This window comes from Mixophyes fleayi, chromosome 1 (genome assembly GCF_038048845.1).
Source record: "Mixophyes fleayi isolate aMixFle1 chromosome 1, aMixFle1.hap1, whole genome shotgun sequence".
NCBI lineage: Eukaryota > Metazoa > Chordata > Amphibia > Anura > Limnodynastidae > Mixophyes > Mixophyes fleayi.
The window spans coordinates 29428482-29448792 of record NC_134402.1 but is presented as its reverse complement, the minus strand read 5'-3'; positions in this window follow the sequence as shown (position 1 = coordinate 29448792).

The window sequence follows — 20311 nt, the reverse complement described above, 5'->3', positions numbered from 1 at the left end:
ATAATGTAAGTGACTGGAATGTGATAGTGTTACAATGAAGGCAGTAGGAGAAGTGGCGGTATGACATACCACTGTATACACCCCACTTCCACCACTGTATATACTGTATATATAATGTAAGTGACTGGAATGTGATAGTGTTACAATGAAGGCAGTAGGAGAAGTGACGGTATGACATACCACTGTATACACCCCCACTTCTACCACTGTATATACTGTATATATAATGTAAGTGACTGGAATGTGATAGTGTTACAATGAAGGCAGTAGGAGAAGTGGCGGTATGACATACCACTGTATACACCCCACTTCTACCACTGTATTTACTGTATATATAATGTAAGTGACTGGAATGTGATAGTGTTACAATGAAGGCAGTAGGAGAAGTGGCGGTATGACATACCACCGTATACACCCCACTTCTACCACTGTATATACTGTATATATAATGTAAGTGACTGGAATGTGATAGTGTTACAATGAAGGCAGTAGGAGAAGTGACGGTATGACATACCACCGTATACACCCCACTTCTACCACTGTATATACTGTATATATAATGTAAGTGACTGGAATGTGATAGTGTTACAATGAAGGCAGTAGGAGAAGTGACGGTATGACATACCCCTGTATACACCCCACTTCTACCACTGTATATACTGTATATATAATGTAAGTGACTGGAATGTGATAGTGTTACAATGAAGGCAGTAGGAGAAGTGGCGGTATGACATACCACCGTATACAGCCCCACTTCTACCACTGTATATACTGTATATATAATGTAAGTGACTGGAATGTGATAGTGTTACAATGAAGGCAGTAGGAGAAGTGGCGGTATGACATACCACAGTATACACCCCACTTCTACCACTATATACTGTATATATAATGTAAGTGACTGGAATGTGATAGTGTTACAATGAAGGCAGTAGTAGAAGTGACGGTATGACATACCACCATATACACCCCCACTTCTACCACTGTATATACTGTATATATAATGTAAGTGACTGGAATGTGATAGTGTTACAATGAAGGCAGTAGTAGAAGTGACGGTATGACATACCACCATATACACCCCCACTTCTACCACTGTATGTACTGTGTATATAATGTAAGTGACTGGAATGTGATAGTGTTACAATGAAGGCAGTAGGAGAAGTGACGGTACGACATACCACCGTATACACCCCACTTCTACCATTGTATATACTGTATATATAATGTAAGTGACTGGAATGTGATAGTGTTACAATGAAGGCAGTAGGAGAAGTGACAGTATGACATACTACCGTATACACCCTCACTTCTACCACTGTATATACTGTATATATAATGTAAGTGACTGGAATGTGATAGTGTTACAATGAAGGCAGTAGGAGAAGTGACGGTATGACATACCACAGTATACACACCACTTCTACCACTGTATATACTGTATATATAATGTAAGTGACTGGAATGTGATAGTGTTACAATGAAGGCAGTAGGAGAAGTGGCGGTATGACATACCACTGTATACACCCCCACTTCTACCACTGTATATACTGTATATATAATGTAAGTGACTGGAATGTGATAGTGTTACAATGAAGGCAGTAGGAGAAGTGACGGTATGACATACCTCTGTATACACCCCACTTCTACCACTGTATATACTGTATATATAATGTAAGTGACTGGAATGTGATAGTGTTACAATGAAGGCAGAAGGAGAAGTGGCGGTATGACATACCACCGTATACACCTCCACTTCTACCACTGTATATACTGTATATATAATGTAAGTGACTGGAATGTGATAGTGTTACAATGAAGGCAGTAGGAGAAGTGACGGTATGACATACCACCGTATACACCCCACTTCTACCACTGTATATACTGTATATATAATGTAAGTGACTGGAATGTGATAGTGTTACAATGAAGGCAGTAGGAGAAGTGACAGTATGACATACCACCGTACACACCCGCACTTCTACCACTGTATATACTGTATATATAATGTATGTGACTGGAATGTGATAGTGTTACAATGAAGGCAGTAGGAGAAGTGACGGTACGACATACCACCGTATACACCCCACTTCTACCATTGTATATACTGTATATATAATGTAAGTGACTGGAATGTGATAGTGTTACAATGAAGGCAGTAGGAGAAGTGACAGTATGACATACTACCGTATACACCCTCACTTCTACCACTGTATATACTGTATATATAATGTAAGTGACTGGAATGTGATAGTGTTACAATGAAGGCAGTAGGAGAAGTGACGGTATGACATACCACAGTATACACCCCACTTCTACCACTGTATATACTGTATATATAATGTAAGTGACTGGAATGTGATAGTGTTACAATGAAGGCAGTAGGAGAAGTGGCGGTATGACATACCACCGTATACACCCCACTTCTACCACTGTATATACTGTATATATAATGTAAGTGACTGGAATGTGATAGTGTTACAATGAAGGCAGTAGGAGAAGTGGCGGTATGACATACCACTGTATACACCCCCACTTCTACCACTGTATATACTGTATATATAATGTAAGTGACTGGAATGTGATAGTGTTACAATGAAGGCAGTAGGAAAAGTGACGGTATGACATACCTCTGTATACACCCCACTTCTACCACTGTATATACTGTATATATAATGTAAGTGACTGGAATGTGATAGTGTTACAATGAAGGCAGAAGGAGAAGTGGCGGTATGACATACCACCGTATACACCCCACTTCTACCACTGTATATACTGTATATATAATGTAAGTGACTGGAATGTGATAGTGTTACAATGAAGGTAGTAGGAGAAGTGACGGTATGACATACCACCGTATACACCCGCACTTCTACCACTGTATATACTGTATATATAATGTATGTGACTGGAATGTGATAGTGTTACAATGAAGGCAGTAGGAGAAGTGGCGGTATGACATACCACCGTATACACCCCCACTTCTACCACTGTATATACTGTATATATAATGTAAGTGACTGGAATGTGATAGTATTACAATGAAGGCAGTAGGAGAAGTGACGGTATGACATACCACCGTATACACCTCACTTCTACCACTGTATATACTGTATATATAATGTAAGTGACTGGAATGTGATAGTGTTACAATGAAGGCAGTAGGAGAAGTGACGGTATGACATACCACTGTATACACCTCCACTTCTACCACTGTATATACTGTATATATAATGTATGTGACTGGAATGTGATAGTGTTACAATGAAGGCAGTAGGAGAAGTGACGGTATGACATACCTCTGTATACACCCCACTTCTACCACTGTATATACTGTATATATAATGTAAGTGACTGGAATGTGATAGTGTTACAATGAAGGCAGTAGGAGAAGTGGCGGTATGACATACCACCATATACACCTCACTTCTACCACTGTATATACTGTATATATAATGTAAGTGACTGGAATGTGATAGTATTACAATGAAGGCAGTAGGAGAAGTGACGGTATGACATACCACCGTATACACCTCACTTCTACCACTGTATATACTGTATATATAATGTAAGTGACTGGAATGTGATAGTGTTACAATGAAGGCAGTAGGAGAAGTGACGGTATGACATACCACTGTATACACCTCCACTTCTACCACTGTATATACTGTATATATAATGTATGTGACTGGAATGTGATAGTGTTACAATGAAGGCAGTAGGAGAAGTGACGGTATGACATACCTCTGTATACACCCCACTTCTACCACTGTATATACTGTATATATAATGTAAGTGACTGGAATGTGATAGTGTTACAATGAAGGCAGTAGGAGAAGTGGCGGTATGACATACCACTGTATACACCCCCACTTCTACCACTGTATATACTGTATATATAATGTAAGTGACTGGAATGTGATAGTGTTACAATGAAGGCAGTAGGAGAAGTGACGGTATGACATACCACCGTATACACCTCACTTCTACCACTGTATATACTGTATATATAATGTAAGTGACTGGAATGTGATAGTGTTACAATGAAGGCAGTAGGAGAAGTGGCGGTATGACATACCACTGTATACACCCCCACTTCTACCACTGTATATACTGTATATATAATGTAAGTGACTGGAATGTGATAGTATTACAATGAAGGCAGTAGGAGAAGTGACGGTATGACATACCACCGTATACACCTCACTTCTACCACTGTATATACTGTATATATAATGTAAGTGACTGGAATGTGATAGTGTTACAATGAAGGCAGTAGGAGAAGTGACGGTATGACATACCTCTGTATACACCCCACTTCTACCACTGTATATACTGTATATATAATGTAAGTGACTGGAATGTGATAGTGTTACAATGAAGGCAGTAGGAGAAGTGGCGGTATGACATACCACCGTATACACCCCACTTCTACCACTGTATATACTGTATATATAATGTAAGTGACTGGAATGTGATAGTGTTACAATGAAGGCAGTAGGAGAAGTGACGGTATGACATACCTCTGTATACACCCCACTTCTACCACTGTATATACTGTATATATAATGTAGGTGACTGGAATGTGATAGTGTTACAATGAAGGCAGTAGAAGTGGCGGTATGACATACCACCGTATACACCCCCACTTCTATCACTGTATATACTGTATATATAATGTATGTGACTGGAATGTGATAGTGTTACAATGAAGGCAGTAGGAGAAGTGGCGGTATGACATACCACTGTATACACCCCACTTCTACCACTGTATATACTGTATATATAATGTAAGTGACTGGAATGTGATAGTGTTACAATGAAGGCAGTAAGAGAAGTGACGGAATGACATAGCACCGTATACACCCCACTTCTACCACTGTATATACTGTATATATAATGTAAGTGACTGGAATGTGATAGTGTTACAATGAAGGCAGTAGGAGAAGTGACAGTATGACATACCACTGTATACACCCCCACTTCTACCACTGTATATACTGTATATATAATGTAAGTGACTGGAATGTGATAGTGTTACAATGAAGGCAGTAGGAGAAGTGGCGGTATGACATAGCCCCCCTTTGACCAATGGAGGTATATATATGAAGTTTGTTTGTTTGTTTGTTAGTGTATTGGCAAATATCTTCCACAGCTCTCAAGGTGAAAAAGTAACCTATTAGACCACATAGCGGCAACTCAACAAAGCAACAGAGCGACAAATATTGAAATGATCATTTTCTGGTTGTAAACAATTCTTTGACTGCTGGAAGGAAACCTCTCCTCAACACGACATAACAACAACGCTGTTATAAAATAATTATTGTAATAAGAAAAGTATAAACTAATACATTTAGTTAATTACTGAATCACAGTCGCAATAAAATTAATTTAATTTTACTGAAATAAAATTTTGTTTAATTATTTCTCTAATCAGAGCTTTTATTTATTTTCTAAATAGCATTTCTGGTCTATTTACCAAATAATTTACTAATATGAAAACTGCTACACATTACAACCGGACCCACGCATTGCCGAGTAACACAACATTATATATAGAGATGAGCGCACTCGGATTTCTGAAATCCGAGCCCACCCGAACGTTGCCGATCCGAGTCGGATCCGAGACAGATCCGGGTATTGGCGCCAAATTCAAATCTGAAACTGAGGCTCTGACTCATAATCCCGTTGTCGGATCTCACGATACTCGGATCCTATAAATTCCCCGCTAATCGCCGCCATCTTCACTCGGGCATTGATCAGGGTAGAGGGAGGGTGTGTTAGGTGGTCCTCTGTCCTGGTAGATCTCGTGCTGTGCTGTTTAGTTCTGTGCTGTGCTGTTTAGTTCTGTGCTGTGCTGTGCTGTGCTGTGTTCTGCAGTATCAGTCCAGTGGTGCTGTGTGCTGTGCTCTGTCCTTCTGAAGTCAGTGGTGCTGCTGGGTCCTGTGCTGTGTCCTGTTCAGTCCAGTGGTGCTGTGTCCTGTGCTCTGTGCTTCTAAGGGCATAGTTATTTCCCCAATATTCCCCTGTGTTTAAAAAAATAAAAAAAAGTTATTTAAAAAAATACCAAAAACTAATTTAATTTTTTTTAATTACCACAAAATTTGCACAACCAATCCTGCAGTATAAGCCCATTGGTACTGCAATATTACCAAGTTCACACATTCAGCAGTAAAAGTCCAGTGGTACTGCAATATTACCAAGTTCACACATTCTGCAGTATCAGTCCAGTGGTGCTGTGTCCTGTGCTCTGTCCTGCTGAGTTCCGTAGTGCTGCTGGGTCCTGTGCCGTGTCCTGTTCAGTCCAGTGGTGCTGTGTCCTGTGCTCTGTGCTTCTAAGGGCATAGTTATTTCCCCATTATTCCCAAGTTTTTAAAAAATAAAAAAAAAGTAAAAAAAAATTAAAAATTAAAAATTAAAAAAAAAATATATAATTATAACCAAATTTGCAAAACCAATCCAGCAGTATAAGTCCATTGGTACTGCAATATTACAAAGTTCACACATTCTGCAGTATCAGTCCAGTGGTGCTGTGTCCTGTGCTGTGTCCTGCTGAGTTCCGTAGTGCTGCTGGGTCCTGTGCCGTGTCCTGTTCAGTCCAGTGGTGCTGTGTTCTGTGCTCTGTGCTTCTAAGGGCATAGTTATTTCCCCATTATTCCCAAGTTTTTAAAAACCCACTCCTCTACGCAGTCCAGATACATTTATTGGTGCGAATCATAAAAGTTCAGGGTTTTTAATATATATTGAGGTGACCCACTCCTCTACGCAGTCCAGGTACATTTATTGGTGCGAATCATACAAGTTCAGGGTTTTTAATATATATTGTGGTGACCCACCCCTCTACGCAGTCCAGGTACATTTATTGGTGCGAATCATACAAGTTCAGGGTTTTTAATATATATTGTGGTGACCCACTCCTCTACGCAGTCCAGGTACATTTATTGGTGCGAATCATACAAGTTCAGGGTTTTTAATATATATTGTGGTGACCCACTCCTCTACGCAGTCCAGGTACATTTATTGGTGCGAATCATACAAGTTGATGGTTTTCTTATTATATATATTGTGGTGACCCACTCCTCTACGCAGTCCAGAAAGATACCTCGTTGCAACGTTTTGGACTAATAACTATATTGTGAGGTGTTCAGAATACACTGTAAATTAGTGGAAATGCTTGTTATTGAATGTTATTGAGGTTACTAATAGCATAGGAGTGAAAATAAGCCCAAAAACTTACTTTTTATGTTTTTTCCAAAAAAAATCCGAATCCACAACCTTAAATCCGAACCGAGACCTTTCGTCAAGTGTTTTGCGAGACAAATCCGAACCCCAAAAATAATGAAAATCCGGATCCAAAACACAAAACACGAGACCTCAAAAGTCGCCGGTGCACATCCCTAATTATATATATATATTGTGGCAAGAGCCCGCTACTGCTGAAGCACACGCGAACAACTTCTTCCTTTTTATGTAGTTTTATTGTCAGGATGGTTAATGTTTTGACACACAGATTTCACAGCAATACTTGGAGACCCTAAACGCTAGCTAGACACAGCTCAGCTCTCTCAAGACCAGCCAGCTTACCCAGCGTTGATCTCAGTGCACAAATGATATAAACAAACTTTAATACCTGATACTCCTCCCCCAGCCTTAGCTTGATGGACAGGTGACACACCCACCTTCTCTTTAAAAGGAAACGCCCATCACTGGCTCTGTAATTCAAACAGACACACCCCGTCTGTTTGCTGAGAGGAAGGATTTCAAGTCATGTAAGTTAAACCAAATTTAAACTATTGCTTTTCATACATAGGTCTTTACATTCAATCTAGGTGCATTACTGCACAAATGTTTTACTCTACTTCCCTGCTTTCTCTGCATATTGCCAGCTAAATGCCTCCTTTTGTTAAAATATATATATACTCATATACTCATGGGGTTACCATGTTCTTGGGTAGACGACTGCACTTCAGACAGATCAGCCATGGATTTCACACCAGTCAGTTGTTTTGGTTTAACTAACTTCTAGCTTGTAACTTAACTCACAGAAACACCCTCTCTCCTGTGAAGGACCTTGTGTCCCACACATATGCATAATACTGAACTTACTGGTCACCATTTACAGTGTCTCTCAGGAGGCATTCAGCCTCTTCCCCAGGTCTAGGAGAGACAGAGGAAACTGCCTAGCAGCTTTTGATCAACTCCTTGCAGGTGCAACTCCTGATTACCAGCAACTTGCTAGCTGTTTGGAAAACCCAAAAGGAGCCCTATAAATGGATCCCACCCTTCTCTCTCCATTTATACCCCCGGGACCCTTACCAGCTTTTCCTACAGCTGAGGACACTCATTGGGAACCTTTTCCCAAGCACGCACAATCGTCGTGGTGTTTAAAAGCATATTCCACTTTCCCAGTGCTTCTGTCACATTATATATTTGTGTTTAATTATAGTATTTACATTATCTGTCTTTGACTTGTTCAAGTTAAACAATTTTGTGAATTCCCCTGGGAGGACATCGTTCTGCTTCTACGTACACGGTTCATTTACAGGTCAGATAGACCTGCGCTCATCCAACCGCGGCATGAATGAAATATAATCACTAGATGACCATTAACTTTATATCTGCGCTATACAAACAGTGCATGATCATTTCTCATTAGGCAGAACCTACAAGGAGCACTGGTAGATTGCTGGAATGTTCACAAATGTTAGCAGAACAAAGAATAGTTTATTTGTCATAAGACAATTGTGCTAAATTGTTACTAATTAGTCCCTTTTACTCTCCAAACACAGCATGTGGATGAATAGGAGTAATTAGCATGACAAGAGATACATTAGCTCACCAAATACCAGGAGAGTTGGTTTACTGTGTGACCCGCTGGTATAGTTATATAAGATGTGTTCCTTCCATTGTGTCTACTGTAAAGAGACAGAGGTGTCAGCTGGGATTATGATATTTGACTCAGCAAGACGCAGTGACAGATCAAAGCAGCTCATCTGTCTAATATAAGCCTAAAACAATGCAATGAATGCAGCGTCTCCCAGCAGGAAACACACATCCTGCAATTCAAATTCACTGGAAAGGTTAAAGGGAAAACTCAGGAACAATTGGTTTGAATGTTTGATGTCATCCAGTCACATACCCAGTGGTGCAGAGCGAACATTTCCTGTAAGAAATATATTGCAGAAATGGAGTTCCAGCCAACCTAAAGTGCACATTGCTTTATATAACAAATACTAAGAAACACTCACAAATATAAATGTAAGATTTGCAGTGGCTTATCAGAAGTGAAAATAGTTGATGGGGGATTTGATCATGAGGATGTGGACCATTACCACAACAGACCCCCAATGGAGGGGTAGTTCCTCTCTTGAGTAAGATCTGTTATATGACAATTCATATGGGCAGGTAACATCCAGTAAACACAGCACCATCGGTACACATCCAGTACACAAGACTCAACCTATCAGTGCCCCATCTGCAAAGCAAAAATTAGCTGCAGAGTGGTTAGCGTTGCTGTCTCATAGCACTGGGGACCGTGAGATCGATTATAACCGGGGCGCTATCTGGGTGAGCTTTTGGGTGTCCTCTGGGTGGGTCCAGTTTCCTTCTACAATTCAAAAACATACTAGTCTGCTAATTGGCTTCTGACTTAAAAATGCTGGCAGAACCTTTTGGGCGTCTGTAAAAAGATGTGAGCAGTGTTGGATATGGATGTTAAACCACACATGCTTAAAGTTAACCAAGGTGTTGGCTTATTGGAGAACTTGTAATAAATGGTAATGCAGGTACTCATGCAGATGTCATTTGCTGCAGCAGCCAGACAGTAGAACAGACATATGCAGGTTATATACTGAGCGCTGTAATTTGTATACACATATATGCAGATGGTACGCTTGTTGGAATGTTATGGTCCTTTTTTTGTATTACAGCATCAGGTCCTATATATTAGTATTCAACATACAAGTATGCAGCTACTACCATACATGTCCTCTCTCCATCACAGTAAAGGCACGAACCCTTAACTTCTGGCCGGGAGTAAAACATTAACCTACATATGGCAGGTTAAGTATCCAAGAAATTGTGATTCCTAATAAAAGAATTAGTATATTTGAAAAAATATTTAAAAATGACCTGTGGCACTTGTGCTTGAGCCTTGCAGCACTCCTAGTTTGGGTAATATTTTGGCATAGGCAAACTGAGGGGGGTTTCCTAGTGCCCGGAAACTCCCCTCCAAGCCTGGGGCACTGTATAATTGAGGTGGCTGGACCCTGCCCCCGCTTCACACGGCTTTGCTTGAAAAGGGAGAGCTGTGTTCACCTAACAGTAGTGCATGCAGCATTGTCCATATATATTATGGGGATAGGAAGAGTTGGAAAGCCGCCAAGCACTGTCTAATAATATAGCTACGCCCCCATGCCTGCTGGTCACGCCCACTGGTGGAGTGGTGTGGAAACCGTCCTCTACAAATCCTGCGTTTGCCCCTATTTGGGTACCCTAAAGTCATTTTTAATGTGTTTTCTTGATTTTAACCAAAACCTGAATAAAATACTTTATAATATTAACCAAACATTTCAGTAATTGGTAATATCCTTATCATTTATAAAAGGTGATGTATTATCACTTTTATACTACAATATTGTTTAGAGTCCTATTAAGTTACAAATGTCTCATGTCAAAACATACAGAGTAGGAATAACATTTCTGGGCATTCACTGTTGAAGTTAAGGAAACAAGTCAAAGTTTATGTGGTTTTATGTGGTTGCTGCTTTAAGACATATTTGAGTTTTATACTTTAAAAAAAAAAATCTAACTTTATTATAATAGTTAAAAATGGCTCAGCTATAGATAAGGAAGATCTTGCAGTAAGATCCCTGCAGAATTTCCATTTGCACAAAAAGGTTCAACTTCTGTTATTCAGAATAAATGTATCCAAATAGACTTTTATAATTTATTTTGGTATCATTTGTAGTGGGTACCATGAGATAAGCCATGTCTTTTCCATTGTGCTTTCTGGAGCAGATCTCTATTTAATTACAGAATGGTTAACCATTCAGAAAAAAAAAAAGTTTAGGCTGGTTTTCATGCAGTCTAGCTATGCAAATGAATTATTTAATTTGCCTCCATGGTGAGGGAGAATTGAAGGCAAAGAATAAGATATAATATCAGCACACTTAGGGGCTCGGCTTGTATTGGAAAAGGAAATCTTTGAAGGAGCAATTTGCAATTGGTTGCCAGGAATTTGGTGCCAGCTTGGATAAATTGATGATAATTTACTAGCAGTTGTGTGAATGGAGAGAGACACATGTCACCTTTCATTAGGTTAAGGCTATAACATGGAAACCATATGTCCTGGGGATTTACAGCGGCTATTGTGGACTTAACTGCAATGCTTATTGTCTCTGCTTCCTAGATGCATCACACTCACTACACATGACTTTAGTTTGCAGCGAATAAATAAGTATCTCATTTTATTTTCCTGATCTCAAACCATTTAAAAAGGAAAAGTGAGGGTGTTGCCCATAGCGACCAATCATATTCTATCATTTTGTAGAATATACTAGATAAATGATAGCTAGAATCTGATTGGTTGCGATGGGAAACACCTCCACTTTTTCTGTTTTAGAAGGTTTGAGAAGTCTACCCCTTAGTCACAATAAAATATATCTACCTATATATCAATATTGAACATGTTGTAAGTGTTTTCATTGAAACTGAAAATTTATGGGTTGTTTAAAAAAAAAAGACAACTTATTAAAGAGTGAAAATAAAACTATGGTTCTGTGTCTGTCCCCAATGCTGCATTTTGGCTTATCTACAATCTTGCAGCAAAACCATGCACAGATATGCCAAGATTGGATTAGTCAGGTCATGTCAAGGGTCTATATGGGGAAATTAGTGATTAAAGACATTTGTTGTGCTCACTGGAAAAAGAAGCATCTGTTCACTAAAACCACGGCTTATGGATTGTTTTGATTGTACTCTATATTATATTAATATAAATTGGTTTTATACCTAAGGGTATTTGCTTCATAGGGTGCTTTCTGTGTTATAGGGGGTATCTGCCACAGGAACCCAGTGCTTATTGGGCTTTTATGTCTGCACATTACTGGTAATGTAAATCCTGGGTTCCTCTCACACTGCCGCAGATATGTGTGGTACCCCAAAGCCCTGTTGAACAGTACAGAGGAAGTGCATAAACACTTTTAAAATGCAGGGCTACAAGGGGTTAATTGTGCTCCTAAAAACTTGTGCCCAGGATTGGTTGACAGGAGGAGGATGAAGGCCCTGATTGGCTGGGGGAGTAACAGGAAGAGGATGTGCAGGAAGGAGGAGAGAGAGAGAGAGCAGCATGGTAGAAGGAACAAGGGGGAGAACGTGCAGCCGAGCAGAGACAAGAGTGAGCTGCTGCCAGAACTGTGACATTGCCAGCAAAGCGGACGGAGAACAGCTGGGGACACGCAGTGGGCGCCAAAGACAGTCTCCACTAACTGCAGAACCGTCTCAAGGTAAAACCCTAGCTTGCAGTGTACTGCACACACCCCAGTGTCAGAGGGAAGAGTGATGAGAGAATCTATCCAAAACTGACATTGCATTCTTGTACAAGGAAGGATTGTGAGAGCTTTTCCCCCAGAACATACCTTTACACAGGCTGCAGGGAACAATTAAGACGGTCGTTTCAGCTATATCCTGTGTGTGTGTGTGTGTGTGTGTGTGTGTGTGTGTGTGTGTGCTGATATCTGGACATTATACCCTGCTGCAGAGTACATGTGCTGATAGAGATTCATTGACTGTTGAGAGAACAGCGCCATCTTGTGGCTGAAATGAGCAACAGCCCTGCTTTCTACTATAATACTTAACCCTTGATGGAAACCTCTGCAGGACATTGGAACACTACCAAATTCCTGTGCACAGGTCAGCCCAGGACTGAGTGGAAAATATGGTAACGTTACCGGGGATAATATTGGTGCAGCAAATGTTTTAGATGATGTTAATGTTATGTGATTTACCTAAGAATTGATTTATTAATATTGAAGGTGTGACATTCAGTGTTAGTGGCACCGCTGCAATTCAAGTTAACTCAGCAGTAGATGCTAAAAGTGGGGTGCCTGACCCATAGGGAATAGCACGGTACCCCAAACACCTGTCTCTCAGTGTTTTTTTGTTTTCTATTCACATTAACAGGAAGAGAATACTGTGTGTGGAGCGTGAGTGTGGGGAGTCTATGGTAAGCAAGACTGCAATTTCCTCAAAATGAAGGGTGTCTTACAGGTTTCAGCAAACAGTTAGAACATTGAAGATTTCATGTTGAAGCTGTCTTACTTCCACTTATCAAATAGCAGCAGCAGGTTCACATAATTAAACCACTTGGAGGTAGTGAAGAAGTGTGGCAGTGCTGTGCCATGCCACATTGTGCAGGAAGTGGCCTGGCAGTATGGCATTATGCAACCCACTGGCTGTCATTTGACCAGGGCTGCAGTAATTAATTTGCACCATTGTCTAAATTGTTGTATTATCATCTACACAATGAGATAGATTTATCGAACCTTGTAAATAGTAAAAGTGGAGGTTTTGCCCATAGCAACCAATCAGATTCTAGCTATCATTTATCTAGTAAATTCTGGAACAAGATAGCAAGAATCTGATTGGTTGCTATGGGCATCACCTTTACTTTGTTAGAAAGTTTGATAAATTTACCCCATTGTCTGGAATGTTTAATTCATACTTGCCAACACTCCCTGAATGTCAGGGAGACTCCCTGAAATAGGGGTGATCTCCCTCACTCCCTGAAGAGTCTGGCATTCTCCCTGATGCTGAGCCAGTACAAGACGTGGTTGGCTTCGCCATCTGTGGCATGATGACACTGTTCAGAAATTGTGTCCTATGCCCATGTATTGATGCCTATGGAGGTGGCTATTTTCATGGAGACCAAGATTTAATCAAAGACTGACAGGTAAGACAACATGACTTCAGTAATGCAGACATAAATGTAAAAGACACTTCAGTCTCTAGAGATTCATTAGCTGCTTTTCTTTAACGCATAGTTGCCTACTCTCCCGGAATGTCCGGGAGACTGCAGGGAGAGCAGGGCAACCTCCTGGTTCTCGCCCCTGCAATAGATAAGTGGGGGGTGGGGCTTAATGATGCAAATATCTCATCATATTAGCTCTGCCCCCTGCTGCAATTGGCCAAAATTGTGACGATCGTTTAGGGGGCAGTGCCAAAATTATGCGATTCATCAAGCCCCGCCCCCACACGCCCACCTCCCCTGAGATCTCCCTGAAGCCAACGAGGAAAGTTGGCAAGTATGGTTTAATTTTGTATAGGACATTCATATTAATTAGAAAGAAGTCAGACACTTTGAAATTTTTAGGTCACTTTTTGATGCTGTGCATTGTCACATGAATCTCAGACTAAAAATAGTTCCATAGCATATAAGTAATAGTAGTAATAATAATGGCAATTATCTCCCCAGGAAATCTGCAATTCAAGAGCAATTTTTAGGAACAACTTTTGAGAAAATGGGGTGCCCTACAGCAATAACCCATAAACAAATGTCAGATGCCATATCCCTCTTCCTCTGACCCTTCCACTCTTATATTTGCATTACCCACTTTCAAACCAGGACCACGATCCATGTTTAAGTCTCACACCATTAGCCCAGTAATTGCTTTAACTTCATTTTAAGCTTGGAAAATAATAAACACAAAATTAGTTGATTTAAACAAGTTCCATCTTTAAATGGCAAAAGTCTGCTTGCTTAATGAGGTATATAATTCATAGACAAACCCTAATTTAGCTTTGTTGCTTCATCAATACTTTTGATCGCCTATTGATAACTCAATCTATGTTATTACGCCCCTATTAGCGTGAAATACAACTGTATTGAAGTGTTTATTCCACACTTTTCCGCTCTTAGTACAGCCTCAGACAATGCAATAATGACCTCCTATCTCCTACTAATTGCTGTATGTTTGCCTCTATGGATAGTTTGGGGATATTTTAGTTTCTAATATATTTGTACCTTTTGCAAACTGTTTTTTTTGCTATTGACTGCTTGGTTTATCAATTAATATCTGTTTCATTTCAGTATTTATCTCCTCATTATCCTTTAGCCTCTTAATTATCATGTATTAATTGTTACTTATAAGCTTCCATATTAATAAACTTTATTTTAAGCCAATTCTCTGTATTGTTGCATTGTCCTGCATGGTAGCCATACAAATGGCATATTTGTACACACACACATACACGTATAGACAGTGGCTTGAAAGACTACTCATAATCCATCCATTTTTCACAATAAGAGGAGCAACAGTCCTTGGAGACACATCGTGGCGGAGATTTGACTAAAATCTGAACACATTTTCTTTTGTATCCCATAGACATTTCCCCAAGGCAATGTCCAGCGGCACCTCGCAGCTAATTGAATCTGCACACGTAAAATGTGTGCCACAACAATGGCGTATTTACATGGTTATGTTGAGTTGTACATAAATTGTTGATGATGATGTCTAGTGTTTAAATGACGATGGTGCTTACTGTACTTGTCCTATGCTTAGCTGCCCCTTCCATCCCCCTTCCGCCTCTCTAAATGTAAGGAGTAGTGTATAGGTGTGCCCTGCTGCCATGCCCTGGAAGAGGGTGAAGACAGAGGAGAAGATGGAAGCCTGGAAGAAAGAAGAGGGAAGAAGACTTCACTTACCCAGCCGGGGATACAGCGGTGGTAAGTTTCTGTCTTTTCTGGCAGGTCCCGGCAGCAGAGGACGAGAGAGCCAATCAGGGCTCACTTTCCCCTGCTGGCCAACTGGCTCACGGATAGGTGAGCCAATCCTGGCCCACCTCTGGCCATTTAAACCGCTGGCAACGCTGTTGTCACGGGCACTAGGAGTCTTTGCCCAGGATATCACCAGATGATGATCTTACCAGAGTAGTGTGGGTTACACAGTGGTCCTCTGGTAGCAGAGTGACTAGCGGAACATATGACTCAGCAGATGGTGAGAGGATGCAAATATAAAAGTCAATGACTAGCAGCAATCTGGTTAATGATTAGGTAGATATGAACACGAGGATCTTGATGGACGTGAAGAAGTGCAGGAAGGTAACAGGGAAGTCGGTGGTCTGCGTACAGCAAGTTGTACCACTGCTTATGGTGTAGAGACTTGTCCAGGTGCAGGTAGGTAGCAGGGAAGTCAGTGGTCTGCGTATAGCATGTTGCACCACTGCTTATGGTGAGAGGACTTGTCCAGGTGCAGGTAGGTAGCAGGGAAGTCAGTGGTCTGCGTACAGCAAGTTGTACCACTGCTTATGGTGAGAGGACTTGTCCAGGTGCAGGTAGGTAGCGGGGAAGTCAGTGGTCTGCGTATAGCAAGTTGTACCACTGCTTATGGTGAGAAGACTTGTCCAGGTGCAGGTAGGTAGCGGGGAAGTCAGTGGTCTGCGTATAGCAAGTTGTACCACTGCTTAATAGGTGAGGAGGTGTACAAGTGTTCATGAGTGGAAACATAGAATGTAGACACTGAGAGCACAAGGAACTTGATCCCAAACAATATGCACAAGTCTATGTTGGTGTGGCACGCGCTGCTTGACAGAGACAAATTCACTACTGGAATCCAGGCTAATAGCAGAAGGTCAATTAGCATATGTATCTCACGACTGAACAAAGAGGTAAACTTCCAAGCAGATATGCGGAGTAATAACACAATCTCAGGGAGATAGAGGATTCCGTGGGTAAGTGGAGAACAGTCCAAGCGGATATGCAGTAAACGAATACAGTCAATAGAAAGTAAGCATACCGCGGTTCAGTTGAGCAGGCTGTCCACGAGAGGATACAGGAACAGCTGAGCGGCTGCACGCCAGCACGAGTAAAGAAACCACAGGTGAGTGGTAGCGGTAATCAGGGTCCGGGTCAGCACACAGGCAGAGAACTTGACACGGGTAGAACAACGATGCGCAAAGCAGGAATCACTGGAGATAGCAAACACGAGTAGAACACTGGAGGTAATAACGGACTGGAAGCCGCAGATGATTAGAGCAGGAATCAGCAGGGAACTGAAGACATAGTAGAACACGGGAGACTTGTAGCGGTCTGGAAACCGGCAGGAATCAGCAGGGAACTGAAGACATAGTAGAACACAGGAGACTTGAAGCGGTCTGGAAACCAGCAATGAGTTGAGCAGGAATCAGCAGGAAGCTGAAGACACGGAGAAGTACACAGGAACACCTTCAGAGACTCACAGGGAATGAGACTCCAAGATCAGGCAACGAGGAAATGAACACAGGTGCTTTAAATAGGGAGCGTTGCCTGATCAAACAATTAACTAAAAGCAAAGGTCAGAAGAGTTCTTAGGAACTGCGCATGCGCAGACCATCAGGATGGCGGGCAGCCACGGTTCAGGATAGGTGCTGGCAAGAGTACTGGAGAGCCACGCACCAGTGAAGAGGCACTCACGGTCCGGTGAGTGACAGCTGTGAGCCAAACAGGGCTCGTGGAAACGCCAAGTAACGTCAGCGCACCGACGGATATTTCCAAGTCATTGCGGCGGCAGAGCCGACAGAGGAGGGTGTCGTGGGACGTCCAGAAGCAAAGAAGTCGCGGAATGCCCTTGTAAGGACTAGGAGCTACACTGCCACAAGTAGATGACAGAGAAGACAGCGCGGCAAGAGAAGAAGAAGTTGTGCAAGTCAGAAGATCAAGGAATAGGGGAGTCCTTGTAAGGGCTAAGAGCGCCCCCACCTAGAAGACAGCGGGGAGAAGTGCGCCAAAGAGGGTTAAGAGGTGTCGTCAGCTAGAGGGTTTGGAAGACCCGAAGACGCCGGGGCAAGCTGAGAATCCTCCACAAGGCCCAATAGCTAGAACTTGGGCACAAGGCCCATTAGGCAGAAATAGGGCAAAAGGCCCTTAGGTAGAGTGGGTGCAAGAGACCTTGAGTTTAGATAGGGCGCAAGACCCTGGGTGCAGGGCATAAGGCCTTTGAGTGTAGGCAGGGTGCAAGGCCCTATAGTTTGCAGGGGCACTAGATCCCTATAGTTTTGATGGGTGTAAGGTCCATAGAGTTGAGGCAGGGCGCATGGCCCATAGGGGTAGAGAAGCACAGGCCTTTGAGTTTAGTGGGGCGCAAGGCTCCCGATAGGGAAGCAGGGCAGCAGCCTCTGATTGTTAAAAGGACGCTAGGTCCTTGCTAGAAGGGCATAAGGCCCTTGTGGTTAGAGGGACAGTAGGTCCGGGTTGTTAGCAGGGCAGTAGGCCCCTATAGTTGATAGCAGGCAATAGGCCTTGGTTTAGCAGGACGCTAAGTCCTTGGTAGTGTAGGGGACACTTGGTCCCTTGATAGCTAAATGGTTAAGTTGCTGAGAGTAGCATATAAGGCCCCTCTCACCTGTCTGAAAGGGCACCTAAAGTCCTCAGCCCCAAGACAAAGTGGCTTAACAGTCGGGATTCAGGACATGGGCGGAGGCCTGCAGAGCGCCAGAGTTCCGCTGGACACGGGTGGCCCAGAGCAGGTAAGTAGGGGGCGGTATCTGTCTGTTCCCAGGTAAGTAGCTGGTGACCATTGGTAAGGTGATCACTGGTAAGTAACATACGGAACTGTTTGCTATTTGTATGCACCTGTCTCCTTTAGTGTATTCACCTGCAAGATCCAGGAGTCAGACCTTCACTGAAGACGGTTCTGAGACGGAAGCGACTGGGGTGCATCCAAAGTGGATGGTAGGCGGTCATCGTTTAGAAGGTAAGACATCTGTGTGCATCTGTCCCATTCCCCCACAGGCGTTACAGTAGTAAGTCTACCCTGCAACCAAATCCGCATATGGAGGTATGTATACGCTTCCTTGGGGCCCATGCGCTCTCCAAATATATGTATTTAATGCACAAAAACCTACATACACCCAAATATACATTAAGCCCAAAGTATTCATCCTTCTTGGATAATATGCTGTACCAACTATTACAGCCATTAAGCAAATGCTACTATCTTTAAACACTGAGATGGCACAATAGCGCTCTTGCAAAATTTCACAAGCTGGGTCAGGTAAGTTGACGAGAAGCAAAGGGCAGCAAGTTAGAGGTCTTGCCACAGATTTTCAATGGGACTAATGTTAGTACTGTGACAAGGTCGCTGTAAGAGTAGAACTGGGTAGATTAATTTGGCTGATACCAAAATTCAATTTGAATTTCAAATTTATTTTGCATTTTGTTACAGATTTGCCAAAACTATGCAGGAAAAATAACACTCACTGGATAATCAGGCCAATCACAGAGTTTTATACATAAAGAAGCGCACCAACAATTGTCACACATGTATAACCTAAGAGATGTGCTTTCCAGGTGTTGTGAAACTACAAGCCCCAGCATGCTTGACTAGCCTACAGAAGGCAAGGAATGTTTGGATGATAATTTTCACGCCTGTACTAGAGGAAAATGTCTCTGGACGCTCTCTGTGAGACTAATAATAGTAACACAGACTACAGTACACTGGTGCACAATCTGCATTTGCTTGATGCATAATTATTATTATTATTATTATTATTATTATTATTAATATTATTATTAATCTTTATTTATAGGTCGCCACATGAGGTCCGCAGCGCCGCACAGAAGACAAACAACAAGACAGTACATGTTATGACAGTACAATACAGTAAACAAATAGCACTCTCAAAACAGCATTTGATAGCCTGGATAAAAAGTTATAGGTAATGAGAACAGGAGGGTCCTGCTCACTAGAGCTTACAATATAAAGGTAAAGGGGCAGACAAATGGAGGTGAGCCAATGTAAGGTGGTCTGAGGGCAAGAAGTAAGAGTGGGAGAGATAGAGGATGTAAGAGGGTGAGGTATACTACATAGTGATATGGTTAAGTGGAGGACTGGTAGGATTGTCTAAACATGTGGGTTTTCAAACGATCATTTAATGCTATACAGGCTAGAGTATAGTCTGATAGAACAAGGGAGATCGTTCCAATGGTGGGGGGGGGGGGGTGGGTGGTCACAGGAGAAATCTTGGATAAGGGAGTAAGATGTGGTTACCAGAGGGGAGGAAAGGTGACGGTCATTGACCAATCGAAGGGGGAGGGAGGAAGCATGTATGGAGATGAGGTTGGAGATGTAGGGAGAAGTGGAGTTGGAGAGGGCCTTGTTCATGATGGTGAGGAGTTTGAAGAGGATACTGTAGGGGAAGGGGAGCCAGTGTAAAACCTGGCAGAGAGGGTTCGGCGAGAGAGGAAGATAAGTCTATCTTCAGAATTTAGTATAGACGGAAGAGGAGCTTTTTGGTACAAACTAGGGAGTTGGCCTCCATCTTTTATCCCATCAAT